The sequence below is a fragment of the Kogia breviceps genome, chromosome 12 (genome assembly GCF_026419965.1).
Source record: "Kogia breviceps isolate mKogBre1 chromosome 12, mKogBre1 haplotype 1, whole genome shotgun sequence".
NCBI lineage: Eukaryota > Metazoa > Chordata > Mammalia > Artiodactyla > Physeteridae > Kogia > Kogia breviceps.
The window spans coordinates 9204935-9218399 of record NC_081321.1 but is presented as its reverse complement, the minus strand read 5'-3'; the positions used below and the strand labels follow the sequence as shown (position 1 = coordinate 9218399).

The following is a 13465-nucleotide window of genomic DNA, read 5'->3' as shown; positions in this document are numbered from 1 at the left end:
CCTCCTCAGTGAAATGGGGAAATAATACACCGCATAGGCGTGCAGTGAGCATGGAATGAGAGAATAGATCGTAACGTAGGGCCGGGTTGTGAAATGCATGTGGGCTTTGGAGTCGGACGGGATTTGAATCCTGCCTGCATCCATCACTCGCTGGGCCGTCTTGGGCAAGTCACTCGGTATGGCTAAGCTTCAGCTTCATTTTTTAAATGGAGATAGTGCCACCTACTTCATGAGCGTATTGTGAGGATATTATATAATCTGTTTAAAACACGCAGCACACAGTAGGCACCTAGTAAGTGTGTTTCTCTGTGTTTCTTAGGTAAAAGTCGAGGTTTCCTGGAGCTCTAAGCCTCATCTCTGGTTACCAGTTCTTTCCAGGTAATCCACACAGCACCCTACCCCGCAGCTTCTAGCTTGAAGGGTCTAAGGAAGCAAGAGCAGACCTGCTTCTTCCCCACAGGCACCAGGAGATCGGCATTTTACTCCAGGAATGCTGAAGATATTATTCATCTTAGAACTGAAACCGACCTTAGAGGCTCCTTATTTTACTAAAGAGAAAACTGAGATCTATAAAGGTGATGACTTCTCAGTGTCAAACAAAAGTTCTAAGATACCTGTCACTTGGACCGCTTCATTCCCGTGAGAAACTGTCCTAGGACAGTGCCGCGGTTACAGTCGCAGAGATTCTAACAGCGACCCTCACCACCCTTTTCCCCATGCAAAAACGTCCCTCACTCCGACTGAGTGCAGATTTCTGGAGCCAGGCCACATGAGTTCAAATGGACTCCACCATTTCCTAGCTGCCAGATCTAGGGCTAGTTGCCTAATCTCTCTCTGCCTCGATTTCCTCATCTGCAAATTGGGGATGAAATAGTTCCTATTCCACAGAGTGGTCTTGAGAATTAAAGCACTTAGAACAGTGTGTGACACCTCGTGTTTTATAAGTGTTAGCACTTCTTTTTATTAACAATTTATTATTTTTGACAATTTAATAACTTAATAATATATTTAATAACACTTTAATGGGTTAGTAATTTATTTGTTTATTCTTTCTGCATACTACAATACCTGAAACTTCTACTCTTTGGCACTTCTCTGGAGGTATGATTAAAAAACACATTTTAGGGGCTTCCCTGGTGGCGCAGTGGTTGAGAATCCGCCTGCCGATGCAGGGTACGTGGGTTCGTGCCCCGGTCCGGGAAGATCCCACGTGCCGCGGAGCGGCTGGGCCCGTGAGCCATGGCCGCTGAGCCTGCGCGTCCGGAGCCTGTGCTCCGCAACGGGAGAGGCCACAGCAGTGAGAGGCCCGCGTATCGCAAAAAAAAAAAAAAAAAAAAAAACATTTTACATCTATGAGGGTCATCTAAGAGGAGCACCATTGCACCATTACAGGTCACAGTAAACCAGTAGAGGCTTGCCTGAAATCAGATTAGCTAACTGGAACACATTCTTGACATATGAAGCCTGAGAAAAATAACCTTTAAGGTGAGTAGGATCCGTTTTTGCTGTAGGATAGGAACTTGGGTTTCTAGGAGAGGGTGCAGGTGGACTGAAACAGCCAGGTTACACAGGAGAGAAGGAAAGGAGAAAAACCTGTCCACTTTTCTTAGGGAAAGTCCCTTCTTATGTGATAAAAGTAAAATAAAATTGTACAAAGTCTGATTAAAACTTTGCTGCAAACTGTCTCATCACCCAAAGCACCCGTGTGGGTACACACACTTACATGTGTGTACATAAACATGTGTAAGGGTATATGCATCCCCTAGATGTGGCATCTCTAGCCCCTTTTTATGCCTAATCTTTATGGCATTTCCTCTCCCCCCCCTGCCAATCATCACCCCAGTTTTGCCCAAATGATTTTCAGGGGGAAGGAGATGCCAGGAATCCCTCCCTCTGGCTCCTGACCTTTCCTCCTCTTTGACGCTCTGGCCCCCTCCGGAAATCTGTCCCATCCCCTCCACATTTTTTTTTTTCCATTTTAACACGGGGACCACAGCTTAAAACAGTGATCCTCACATTTAACGTCCTCTTCTTCAATTACAGGAAAAAATTCAAAGCGGCCACCAAACGAATCAGAATCCTAGCCTTTAACCTAAAGAAAAGCTGTGACATCCTCTCTAGTCTCCTGGCTGACTGAGAGCCTTGCTGCACAGACACCCGCTGAGGACGCCAAGGCTTCCTGACTTCCCAACTGGGCTTACCTCCCAGAGGAGTGAAACAACGGCGGGCTGGGGAGACGAGCCTGTGGACAGCCTCCCCTGCCTGACCGCCGTGCCTGCCGTGAAGAGAAGAAGCTCTAGATCTGAAGATCACAGCTGAAGCCAGAAGAGCCTCTTCTCCCTACAAAGATCTGCAGTGGGACTGTTCTTCCCTAACCTTCCAAGCTTCCAATGCTTTGTGGTGGGAAGCCATCTTTGCTGGTTCTTATGACCTTTGTGATGCCCCAAGGATTGCTCAAAAATCTCCAAATGTCCTACGTGGGCTCATAAGCGAATCTGATCACCTGGTACTTCCCATTCCCTAGACACCGTGGCCTCTTCTGCTGGTCCTGCCCCTCCCACCAGCTTTTACCACTTCCTCTTGGAACGAGTACCACTGTGTGCACAACAGCTGCCAGCCCTCCCTCCCAGCACTGCCGCAGCCGCCAAGCCTCATGGGCATTTCTGCCTCCTTTCAAAACCGTTACTTCCTCCTGTATCTCCCACCAGTCCCTGCCACCTCATATCTGAGTGCTGTTGAAATGTCAGAGCTGTTCAGTGCAGTGACAACTGGGGAAGACCGTCTCTTTCTTCTTTTTATGTTACACTTGATTAGAAAAATAAAGGCTGTGCTGCCTATTCTTCAAGGTCAAATGCAGTATTTTCATTAAACAGTGCTATTTATTTTCACCCAGTGAGTCAATCGGGGCAAGGGTATTGCTGTTGTCAATAACCTCAAAAGTTCAGCGGTTTTAAAGAATAAGCGTTCATTTCTGCTCGTGTCACGGTCAAGGCGAGGGCGGGGACAGGCAGCCCCGAGACTCTCTATTCCTCCAGTTCATTCAGGGCCCCAGCTTCTTCTGCCTGGGGCTTCTTCATCCCAGGGCCTTCAACTTCCCCACTGGATCATTGCAGCTCCTGATCATGCAGGAAGTTTTATGGGCCAGGCCTGGAGGTGGTGTATGTGACTTCTACCCACACTTATTTGGCCAGAACTTAGCCACAAAATATGTGTGCCGGGGAGGTATGGGCCCGGGAAGAAAAGGAAGCAGTTTGGTGAGCATCAAGCCAGTCTCTGCTACACTAGTCACCCCACATATTTATAGGATACAGACCTAAGTTCTTGGCGAAGGAGAGGGGCTTCAGGCTCTGCTCTACTTGGGACCAAAGCTTCTAGGGACCAAAGCTCTGCTCCTGAGCTGAGCTTGTTGTCCTGAGTTAGGACTTGCCAGCGCGTCTAAAGTTAAGCTCTCCCGGGAGGCTCCTCAGCCCCTCCGAGGGTGGCCATCCTTGTATCAGGCAGCAGGGCCTGGACAAGTCTGAACTCACTGGTAGACCCACCTCAGGCTCAGAGCAGTACCCTCTGCTACAGGGGTGCCAAAGAGATTGAATCAGGGAGAAATATGTATGAGAACAAAAATCAAAAAGAAAATACTGTAGCAAATAGCAACGACAGCAGGGAGATGGAGAAAAGCAAAAGAGGAGCTCAGGGCTTCCCTGGTGGCGCAGTGGTTGAGAATCCGCCTGCCAATGCAGGGGACACGGGTTCGTGTCCTGGTCCGGGAAGATCCCACGTGCCGCGGAGCGGCTGGGCCCCTGAGCCATGGCCGCTGCGCCTGCGCGTCCGGAGCCTGTGCTCCGCAGCGGGAGAGGCCACAACAGTGAGAGGCCCGTGTACCACACACACACACACAAAAGAGGAGCTCAGCAAAGATTTGGGGGTGAGATGCAAATGTCAAGGATCCTATGACATCAGCCTTGCATTTGGATCAGGAAGTTCGAAAAGTGCAGGTACAAGTGGCATATTCACTTCTCATCACAGAGAACCTGACTCTACCACCAGGAGTTGCATGGCTTATCCCGAAGACAAACGGGTTTATGTTCCCAGAGCATCCTCTACTAAAACACAAGGGCTCATCCAGATTAGACTCATACAGACTTCCATTCTATAAAACTTTCTAGACTAGTCTAGCCTCGACTATAAAACGTTTTCTGGACCCTGAGATTGAAACAAATGCTGCTTAACAAGTCTCTGGCTGGAACGTATATTTAAGAATGAATGACAGTATAATTAAGGACAGACTTACCCAGACCACTGTAGCCCTCCTTCCTCTAGGCCCTCATCATAATTTGTTCCTACGTGTTCCATTTACTGAGCACTTATCACCTACAGAGAAGACACTGTTTTGGACCCTTGCCAAACTTGATCCACAACCCAGCGCTTCACCAGCTTCCAAACAACAATCCAGTGGGCCAAGCATATTGTGACTTGTGTAGTTTTCCTGAAGATTCGAGGGGGAGAGAGAAGGGGTCACAGGGCACATAGCATTTCACAAAAAAAAATCTGTTAGGCACGTCTCTTCTCCCAGGTCTCTGCTCCAACTCCGCCACTATGTCTTCCTCCACGAGGACCCTCTTGGGTCTGTCCCACTTTTAGGCTTTCCCCCCTTCCCTTTCCTGCCTCCTGCTGCCTTTTGCCTCCACAGGAGGCTGGAATCTCACCCCCATCCTACAGTGGGCAAAATCTGTTCATGGAAGCTGTCACTTCATACAAGGGAATTCTCACACAATGTTGGTTAGTACTCACAACTATCCTACAAAGTGGGTATTTCCACCTGATTCTTACAATGAGGATATGTGAGCATGGATAGAATAAGCCACTTGCCCAAAGGCACAGGGCTGCTAAGCGCTTGAAGGAGGATTTGAATGCAGGTTTGTTTGTTTAATCATAAGAAAGAACATGGCACATGTGCTACAATTCGTCCTTTCTTCATCCGTGGCACATGTCAATCACACACCCTGCACCGTGATCCTACACACAGCTTTAGAATCCTTAACCCAGCTTTCCTGGGAGCCACTATTTATCAATTTGATTCAGCCTAAAATTTTAAAACTATCTGTAATCCCTGCTTCACTTATAGCATACTAACCAGACTAAAAAGCCCTTCAAGACAGACTTCCCTGGTGGTGCAGTGGTTAAGAATCTGCCTGCCAATGCAGGGGACACAGGTTCCAGCCCTGGTCTGGGAAGATCCCACATGCCCTGTAGCAACTAAGCCTGTGCTCCACAGCTACCGAGCCTGCGCTCTAGAGCCCGTGCACCGCAACAAGAGAAGCCACCGCAATGAGAAGCCCACACACTGCAAGGAAGAGTAGCCCCCGCTCGCCACAACTAGAGAAAGCCTGCATGCAGCAACGCAGCCTCCCAAAATAAATAAATTTATTTTTTAAAAAAGACGGTACTTGATTCATGATAGGTGTTCATTGTTTGAGTGTGGCTGATATTTGGCCAACATTTGTTCTAATTGGTTGGGAGTCCTAGCTGATTAGTCAGACATGTTCTGATTGGCCAGGATATGTACTGATTTGTTAAAATTTGGATTACACCCCTGGTTGAGTATTTTTCTTTTTTAAAAAATTTATTTTATTTGTATTTATTTTTAGCTGCGTTGCGTCTTCGTTGCTGCGCGGGGGCTTTCTCTAGTTGTGGTAAGCGTGGACTACCCTTCCTTGCGGTGCACGGGCTTCTTGCGGTGCAGTGGCTGCTCTTGTTGCGGAGCACGGGCTCTAGGCGCGCGGGCTCAGTAGTTGTGGCTCACAGGCTGAGTTGCTCCGCGGCATGTGGGATCTTCCCGGACCAGGGCTCGAACCCGTGTCCCCTGCATTGGCAGGTGGATTCTTTTTTTTTTTTTTTTGGTATGCGGGCCTCTCACTGTTGTGGCCTCTCCCGTTGCGGAGCACAGGCTCCAGATGCGCAGGCCCAGCGGCCATGGCTCACGGGCTCAGCCGCTCCGCGGCATGTGGGATCCTCCCGGACCAGGGCACGAACCCGTGTCTCCTGCATCGGCAGGCGGATTCTCAACCACTGCGCCACCAGGGAAGCCCGGCAGGTGGATTCTTAACCACTGTGCCACCAGGGAAGCCCTGGTTGAGTCTTTTTGGTTCTGCACTTCTAGTTCACTGGTTAAGTCCTAAGTAATGCTCTGAAAGTCAATAAATTAGGGTACTGCTGATTGTGTAACCGACATACTATTAGAACACCTGATTTTTCTGCCCTTCTTAGAGAACTTATCATAGGCAGCTGTGTGTTGTAATGATTTGAATATATGTCTACCATATTAAAACTCCCATGCTAAATGCTGAGTTCTATAAGAATAGAAGTGAGGGAGTTCCCTGGCGGTCCAGTGGTTAGGACTCCACACTTTCACTGCTGGGGACCCGGGTTCAATCCCTGGTTGGGAACCAAGATCCCACAAGCCAAGCTGGCATGGCCAAAAAAAAAAAAAAAGTGAGATTTTTGTATCTTTTTTAGCCCTATCTGATGCAAAGCACATTGCCCCAGATGTTTGTTGGATAAACTTGAATTCATAAATGAATGACTATCACATTATGAGAGAAGAATAAAGTCATTTAGAAAAAAAATTTTTTTAAACAGGTGGGGGACCTTTTTATAATTAATAAGACTTTCTTCTTCTAAGGTTACACATTCCTTGCTTCCTTTAATCCAAATGTTCTCAAGTTCTTTCACTGACCCTCTTCATACCAGTGCCATGGTCCAAGCACCCAGACTACTTGACCTCAGGAAACCCAGTCCCTCTAAATGTTTATCCCCCAGGAATGCTTATACACTCCACACATGCCTCCTGGTTGCCCTCCAGTTAGGTGGACTCAGCTTTTTGGATAATTTCCTCTGGTCATCTCATCTCTGCATCTCCATAGGCATCATAATACAGAATAAACAACACTGACACTTGATATCAAGGGCCCTGGAGTCCGCTGGTTATATCCTTCTCAAGGGCTGTTCCTGGCCAGTTGTTTCCATAGAGCTGCGTATAAAATACTGAACAAACCCAGTAAGATTCTTGCCTTCAAAGACCTTGCAATCTAGTGGGGGAGACAGACGTGAAGCAAGTTATGAATAGCGTAGTATTACGAATGGCGATAAGCTGTATGACTGAGAGGAAGCCAGTACCATGAGAGACAATTACGGGGAGAACATAGCTTAGGCAGGGGGCAGAGGGGGCGAGGAGATGGCTCTCTGAGAACCTGAGGCCCAGAGAATGGGAAGAAGTTGGCTGTGTGAAGACCCGGGTCAGAAAAGAGCTTGGTTCTGTGGCGGAAACCAGCGGGCCTGGAGGACAGCTGTGCAGAGAGCTGGTGGTGAGAAGCAAGAGGTAACAGCAGCCAGATCATGCAAGCGACCTCCAGGCCTTGACCTAGAAAGACTTTGATCAAAAAGTGATATGGGGCTTCCCTGGAGGCGCAGTGGTTGAGAATCCGCCTGCCGATGCAGGGGACACGGGTTCGTGCCCCGGTCCGGGAAGATCCCACATGCCGCAGAGCGGCTGGGCCCGTGAGCCATGGCCGCTGAGCCTGCGCGTCTGGAGCCTGCGCTCCGCAATGGGAGAGGCCACAACAGTGAGAGGCCCGCGTACCACAAAAAAAAAAAAAAAAAAAAGTGATATGATCTAGTTGGCTGCTATGTGCAGAATAAACTGGAAGAAACCAAAAATGGAGATGGGGAGACAAGCTACAAGAAAGAGATCATGGTGGATTCAGTTACTCATGCTTTGACTCTCAGACACAGTGTATGCACAAATTCTGACTTTTCACCTGCTTTCCTGCTCTGGCAAAAAAGAAAATATGGGTGCTGTTTATCCTCCTCTTATCATACAACCTGTTGAAGCTTAAAGAACTCACATTCCTTCTCCTGTGAGCCTGGCTGTAGATGAGACAGTTACCTACCCCCAGTCTGACGCATACCTGTCGCTCCAACAACCAGGCTCCCTGCAGCCACAGATGGCTCTTATCCCTTGGAGGACTGGACCTAATAACACACAGACGCTGAGGCTCCCTGGATCTCTCTGCCCTGAGGGATGCCCCCGGCTTGGTGGAACTATCGCCTTAGATGACATCCCTACACACAACGTATGGAAATAAACTTTCCTTCTATATTAATCTGTCACAAAAGGAAGGTGAATGGCCATCCTATGAGATATACTATATAAAAAGTAAGTTCTCCCTAACATACAATCATGTTAAATACTAGCCATTATTCACATTCCTGTACAATTAACACTTTCAGTTTTCCTTATTTGAAGCACATTATAACAATGTAACTTTTGAATAATCTAAAAATTATTTCTCAAATATTTGACCTAAAAATTATTTCATACTTTTCATCATCTAATTATTTCTTAAATATTTTTATTATACTATTGCCTCTAAAATAAACTAACAAAACCTGATCACCATGTACTTCTGGCCATCCTTCTAGGTTTGGCAGCAAGCTTGGTTCATCAGCCTGGGGTTTAATATAACAGAGTACTTCATGTGATGCTTAGTTCATCACTAGGATGTTATCTGAAGTTCTGAGAGAAGCAGTGGCAGAGCTGAAAGGATGTATGTAGCCACAGACTGGGCAGAAGTTGTGAGACAAATAAATCTACTCGACATTTGCCTCCACAAATATTTTCGTTCATTCTTTTTTCTTTTACTTTGTTTTCCTTCCAAGTGCTTGTCCTTAAAGAGCTAAAGGCTCTGAGGAAATTTCCAGAAACTGTGTATATAAAGCTGCCTTTTATTTATCCAGTTCTTCAGCTCTCATTCATTTCTTTTACTTCTTCCTTATCATAAATATTCTTTTTTATTTTAGGCATCAAAAGCTGTAAATTTTATTCTTTCATCTAAGTAATTACTTTTTTTCAATTCCTTTACCCCAGTCTTAAAGACCACAGGTGGGTACTTAGAGATGAGATTTTGCATAAAGGTGTTTCCTCCTTCCCAACACAGCTGTCTCGTTTTATTTCTTTCTCTGAGTTAATCTTAAAAACCTGAGTTTTGTTCTTCACTTGGAAGATTTTGCATGAGGCTAATCTTTCCTCCACTACCCCAGTCTTAAAAGCCAGCACTGGTCTGATTTGAGGAGATGTTTTGTAATGGGTTTCTATATTTTTCCCCCATCACTTTTTGGGGGAACACTTATTTCCCAGTCCCATATTTCCACATGGAGGCATTTCTGCTACAGCACCATGGAAGAAGTGAGTCTTCTGATTGGTGAGATCAGAAGAAGGAAGGAGGGCATGTTAGAATAGCTGCTTCCTCTTTGGGACTCATTCATTCATTCACTCATTCATTCATTCATTTCCTTTTAAAATTATTCTTTCAACAAATATTTGAGTGACTGCTACTTTCTGGGCTCTATTCTAGATGCTGGGATGTAAGATCAAACAAAACAGTGGAGCCAGGTTGGGGAGAAGATAGGTAAATAAATAAAATATATAGTGTATCAGGTAGCGAAAAATGTCATGGAGAAAAATAGAATAGGGAAGGGGGAATGAAGTGTGAAAGTTGCTGGCAGTGGGGGAGGGGTGTCCCAATTTTAAATCTGATGTCTAGAGAAGGCCTCAGTAAGAGGGTGACCCTTCAACAAAGATTTATGGAGGTGGCATGAATAGCAAATGAAAAGCATCTGAGGCAGAAGCATACCTGGACTGTTTGAAGACCAACAAGAATGTGGCTGGAAAGGATAGTTCTAGGGGGAAATTAGCAAAAGATGAGCTCAGATATGGCCAGAGCAGAAACAGGTTATGTAGACTTTGCAGGTATAAGCAAAAACTTTGGCTTTTACTCTACGTTAAATAGGGAGCTACTTAAAGTTTGGGGACACAGAAGTGTTGAGTTTAAAAGACTTAGATTTTATCACTTATATGTGGAATCTAAAAAAAGTGGAATAAATGAACCTATTTACAAAACAAAAATTGAGTCACAGATAGAAAACAAACTTATGGTTACCAAAGGGGACAGGGGCAGGGGGGGGATAAATTGGGAGATTGGGATGGACATATATACACTACTATATATAAAATAGATAACTAATAAGGACCTACTGTACAGCACAGGGAACTCTACTCAATACTCTGTAATGGCCTATGTGGGAACAGAACCTAAAAAAAGAGTGGATCTATGTCTATGTATAACTGACTCACTTTGCTGTACAGCAGAAGCTAACACAACATTGTAAATCAACTGTACTCCAATAAAAATTAATTAATTAATTAATTAACAAATGAATAAGTAAGATTTAGATTTTAAAGGGATCCCTTTGGATCAGGATGGTAGTGGTGATGAAAAGCTTTTGGCCACTGCAATAATCCAGCTGAGAACTGATGGTGGCTCAGACAAGGGTGGTGGCTTTGGAGGTGGGGAGAAATGGTAAGATTCTTAATTTATTTTGAAGTTGGATCCCATGGGAATTGCTGATGAACTGGATGTGAGAGAAAGAGGAACCAAGGAGGCTTTGAGGCTTTGGCCTTGAGCACATGGAAAACTGGAAAAGGGGACTTGGAGGAGAAGCAGGCTAGAAAGGGAGGTCAGGGGTTTGGGTTGGGATGTGCTAAAATGGACATCCAATCAGACGTGCAAGTGGAAGTGGGAACTAGGCAGCTGGATATAAGAACCTCGAGTTCAGGGAGAAGTCCTAGGGGAAGATGTAAATTTGGGAGGCATTAGCATATAGCCCATATTTGAATGAGGTCCCTAAAAGAGTGAGTGTGAAAAAGGAGAGGAGGGGAGGGAAGGGGAGGGGAGGGGAGGGGAGGGGAGAGTGAGCCATGAAGCATTTCAGCATTCACAGTTCACAGAGAAGAGGGAGAGCCAGCAGGAAACCAGCAGGAGTAGCCAGTGAGATCAAAGAATGACCAGGGGAATTGGGTGTCCGGGAAACCAAGAGAAAAAAGTGTTTGGGGATGGGGGGGCGGTATTTAATCAATTGTTTAAATGCTACAGAGAGGTCGAGGAAGGAGAGACTAGGAGTGAACTGCATGCTTTCAGAGCGTGCATTTCGGTCTACTCTGCTGTGGCTTAAGGAGCCTGCGGTTTTCCTGCTATGCCAGACTGAGTAAGCCTCAAGCCCTTTTGGCCACAAATCTAAGCCACGTTATTCAGTCTAGCTTTCGACAGTGGAGCTGATATTTTTATCTTCATCTGCATATCTCTTTGATCTACTCTCCCTTCAATCGGAGCTATGCAGGGAAGATGGGTATTAATTTATTGGCCCCCCAAAAGCTTCAACGATCTCAAATATTCTTTTTGTGTATCTCTGCTTGATAGATGTGACGTTTTGTTTTGTTATATATAGTAGGTTTCCCCAATATTATTTTCTCTTCTTCCTGCCCTGTCTTAGAAAGATTCTCCCCCAAGCTACTTTCTTCTTCTCTAGTCCGGCTTTTAACACCCACCGTAGGAGGTATGGATACTCAGTGTGAAGCCAGGGACCCTAATCCAGCCCCGTAGTGATTCTTTCTTCTCATGGGAAGCAGATGGGATTAACAGACCTAATAATTCCTAATCATTGTTCTTAAACAAGGTACAGCAGGATTCATAAACCTCTTCCCAGAAGCCAGGCTGAACACAAGCGTCAGAATGTTTTTACAACTGCACCATTAAAAAGCCTCTCTTTATGGAAAAACCATGTGTGTATGTTTTCATGTTTCTAAGAGGATAGCAATAAACTTGCCCCTTGGTGACCCAAAGGAAGTAGAGAATATGGATGTCTCCATGAACCCACAGGACCTGCTCTGAACAGAGTGACACATGGAGTGAAAAACAATCTAAGTCCTTGGAAATGTCACCGGGTCATGCCTGCAGACACTCAGCTGCCCTCTCTCGTTCATGTCCTGATAGACAAAGACACTGAATCTGGGCAGAGGACCGCGGGGAACTTTAAGGAAGACAACCTCAGGCAGAGAGCAGGAGCCACAAAGCTCACAAAGATGATGAGAAATCCTCTGATGGCCCCTGGCTCTTAGGGTCTGAAATTTCCATCTCAAGATCAAAAGCATCAAGGTACAGTCCAGCTGAGAAAGGGCACTTGTCCTAATTTGGGAAGAGGCTAAAAATAAAACCAAGGAGGAGTTTTTGGAGAGACGATATGGCATGAGATTACTCGTCCATGACATTAGACATATTTCTTCTTCATTCTCTTTCTCCTTAGAGTTACAGACCTTGGGCGTTTCTGTCGTTGTAGTTTTTGCCTTATCAATAGCTTTAAAGACTATTAGTAGTATTCCTAGGGAGATTTACAGGAAGCTGTTTTCTGATGACCAGCACATACACTTCACTTTCATTCAACCACCCTCAGAGGTAAGATATGATTCTTTTATACTTTCTCATTCCTGTGAAAAATGTTTACTTTTATGTTTCTCTTTAATACCTTGGCCTTAAAGTTGTGAAACTCTGTTGTCTTATTCCAGAGATCTTCAGTTACACAAAACTACTCTCTCCTTCACTAACAAAATCTTTTAAGACAAGTAGATTTCTGGTAGAGGACATTTCACACAATATTAACTTGTTCTTTCAGAAGACAAGTTTCTTTCTTCCTCAGCCTTCAATACATAATGATCAAGTTCTCTTATTGAGAAAATCTGTGTACATCTTTTCTCTTTCACCTTGAAACCAGGGCTGGAAATATTAGATGCTGAAGAACTTCATTTCATTACCTTTGGCTTTATATTATGTAATTCTTTGCCAGTGGAGTGACAATTTAATTTCCAATCTGTCTTCCATTACATCATTATCCAGGTTTAAAAATATTAATCTCATTGATGACACACCATCTCTTCCAGTTTCTAGTACATGGTAAACTAGATATTCGTAAGTATTAATTTAAAGGAAAAAATTTGGCAAAAAAATTTAGTTTAAACTGGAATGATAAATAAAAATCTTTAATCTTTATCACACTCAATATATTTGCCTCAGATGCTGTTCATCGACCGAATTTATTTATTTTTTATTTATTTATGTTTTGGCTGCACTTCACGGCTTGTGGGATCTTAGGACCAGGGATCCAACCCGGGTCCTCAGCAGTGAAAGCACGGAGTCCTAACCACTGGACCGCCAGGGAATTCCCCATCGACCAACTTGAACTTCATGCCTTCTATGCAAATCCAGAATGGCAATTTCAGAGGAAAGGACAGCACAGCCTTCACATGGGGGCAAAGGGGGCTTCTGCTGGGAGCTTTATGCCTCAGGGCACCTCAGGCTTTGAAGTGTCTTTGTATGGAAATGCTCTAAACCTCCTCCAGCATGTGGGCCATTCAGGCCGAGCTGCTGCCGGTGCCAGCTCCGGTTTCTGTCCTTAGGGGAGCTCTCTGACCCTGCCTCTACCCACATGTCCACGAATACTGCCATGCATTTTAAATTAAACTCTTTATATTGCTGAAGCCCTGCTAGAAATATTTCCCGAGCTCACCTCTCTGTCCCCATCC

The 13465-nt window shown here is 45.2% G+C and overlaps 1 protein-coding gene across 1 annotated transcript in view; it reads right to left on the bottom strand.

Moving 5' to 3' along the window:
- The window catches only part of FAM234B (family with sequence similarity 234 member B), a 78921-nt gene that overhangs the window by 36759 nt on the left and 28697 nt on the right, over positions 1-13465 (bottom strand). The gene's annotated exons all lie outside the window — the stretch shown is intronic.